Source organism: Styela clava, unplaced genomic scaffold (assembly GCF_964204865.1).
Source record: "Styela clava unplaced genomic scaffold, kaStyClav1.hap1.2 HAP1_SCAFFOLD_173, whole genome shotgun sequence".
Classification (NCBI taxonomy): Eukaryota; Metazoa; Chordata; class Ascidiacea; order Stolidobranchia; family Styelidae; genus Styela; species Styela clava.
This window is the reverse complement of record NW_027556548.1, coordinates 1-2,500: the sequence shown is the minus strand read 5'-3', so window position 1 is coordinate 2,500 and position 2,500 is coordinate 1. Positions and strand designations below refer to the sequence as shown.

Sequence of the window (2,500 nt, the reverse complement as noted above, 5' to 3'; positions counted from 1 at the left end):
TAACCCTAGGTAAGGCATGTCAGAGCGAAAGACAGTAATTTCGAATGAGCCAAGAAAGAGCGGTGCGGGGCCGGTCGGAGCGCACCCTTTTCTCGGTGGCTGGCGGGCGAGAGAGTGCTGCGTCGCCGGCATCGGCGTCGAAAGAAGCCGAGCCGGAAAAAGTTAAAGTACAAACGTGCAAGCATACTAGCCTAACCCTAGGTAAGGCATGTCAGAGCGAAAGACAGTAATTTCGAATGAGCCAAGAAAGAGCGGTGCGGGGCCGGTCGGAGCGCACCCTTTTCTCGGTGGCTGGCGGGCGAGAGAGTGCTGCGTCGCCGGCATCGGCGTCGAAAGAAGCCGAGCCGAAAAAAGTTAAAGTACAAACGTGCAAGCATACTAACCTAACCCTAGGTAAGGCATGTCAGAGCGAAAGACAGTAATTTCGAATGAGCCAAGAAAGAGCGGTGCGGGGCCGGGCGGAGCGCACCCTTTTCTCGGTGGCTGGCGGGCGAGAGAGTGCTGCGTCGCCGGCATCGGCGTCGAAAGAAGCCGAGCCGAAAAAAGTTAAAGTACAAACGTGCAAGCATACTAACCTAACCCTAGGTAAGGCATGTCAGAGCGAAAGACAGTAATTTCGAATGAGCCAAGAAAGAGCGGTGCGGGGCCGGGCGGAGCGCACCCTTTTCTCGGTGGCTGGCGGGCGAGAGAGTGCTGCGTCGCCGGCATCGGCGTCGAAAGAAGCCGAGCCAAAAAAAGTTAAAGTACAAACGCGATGCTAATGAGCGAGCCGTTGTCTCGACTAATATGTAGGGGGCGTTCGATCGAGCGTCTGGCTTGAGCGCTTGTCGGCCTAGCAGAACGGTCGCATTGTTATGCCCGGGTTTTAGGCACCGCTGCAGGCGGCCGGCAGAGCTCTTGTTTGTGCGAAACTGAATGGATCGAGCCCGAGAGAGGGCGAGCAAAGAAAAAACGCAAATCGCTCCGCCTGGCACTGCCGGCGAGGGCGTGGACGTCGCGGCCAGCGACTGTCGAAGCTGAGTACGGCCGCAGGCGATCGCCTCGGTCTTAAACGAATGCGACGAGCACGCGCCGGGCGGCCCAGCAAGGGCCGAGCGCAGCTGTCGCAGCTATCTGGTTGATCCTGCCAGTAGTGATATGCTTGTCTCAAAGATTAAGCCATGCAGGTGCAAGTACGAGTTCTCGTAAAGCGAAACTGCGAATGGCTCATTAAATCAGTCTTGGTTTATTTGGTCTCGTAAGCGAAGTGGATAACTGTGGTAATTCTAGAGCTAATACATGCATTAAGCGCCGACTTCGGGAGGCGCGCTTTTATCAGATCAAAACCGACCGGGTTCGTCCTGTGACGTTTGATGACTCTGGATAACCACGCGGATCGTACGGTCTCTGCACCGACGACGTATCATTCAAGTGTCTGCCCTATCAACTGTCGAAGGTACGCTACGTGCCTACCTTTGTGATAACGGGTAACGGGGAATCAGGGTTCGATTCCGGAGAGGGAGCCTGAGAAACGGCTACCACATCCAAGGAAGGCAGCAGGCGCGCAAATTACCCATTCCCGACACGGGGAGGTAGTGACGAAAAATAACAATACAGGACTCTAACGAGGCCCTGTAATTGGAATGAGTACATCCTAAAACTCTTAACGAGTATCCATTGGAGGGCAAGTCTGGTGCCAGCAGCCGCGGTAATTCCAGCTCCAACAGTGTATGCTAAAGTTGTTGCGGTTGAAAAGCTCGTAGTTGGATTTTGGGCGAGCGCCGCCGGTCCGTCGCAAGGCGTGTCACTGGTTGCGTTCGCCTCACCTTCGGTTCTCCGTCGGTGCTCTTGACTGAGTGTCGGCGGTGGCCGATAAGTTTACTTTGAAAAAATTAGAGTGTTCAAAGCAGGCTGTTCGCCTGCATAGTGTTGCATGGAATAATGGAATAGGACCTCGGTTCTATTTTGTTGGTTTTCGGAGCACGAGGTAATGATTAAGAGGGACAGACGGGGGCGTCCGTACTCTGCCGTTAGAGGTGAAATTCTTGGATCGGCGGAAGACGAACTACTGCGAAAGCATTCGCCAAGAATGTTTTCTTTAATCAAGAGCGAAAGTCAGAGGTTCGAAGACGATCAGATACCGTCCTAGTTCTGACTATAAACGATGCCAACTAGCGATCGGGAGGCGTTACCATGACGACCTTTCCGGCAGCTTCCGGGAAACCAAAGTCTTTGGGTTCCGGGGGAAGTATGGTTGCAAAGCTGAAACTTAAAGGAATTGACGGAAGGGCACCACCAGGAGTGGAGCCTGCGGCTTAATTTGACTCAACACGGGGAAACTCACCCGGCCCGGACACAGGTAGGATTGACAGATTGAGAGCTCTTCTTGATTCTGTGGGTGGTGGTGCATGGCCGTTCTTAGTTGGTGGAGCGATTTGTCTGGTTAATTCCGATAACGAACGAGACTCTGGCATGCTAAATAGTTACGCGACCTTCTCGGTCGGCGTCTAACTTCTTAGAG

At 53.8% G+C, this 2,500-nt stretch overlaps 1 pseudogene; it reads left to right on the top strand.

Annotated features, from left to right (window-relative positions):
* Nucleotides 1-1,110: 1,110 nt before the first annotated feature.
* LOC144418885 (small subunit ribosomal RNA) lies at nucleotides 1,111-2,500 on the top strand (annotated as a pseudogene; the record flags this gene model as incomplete).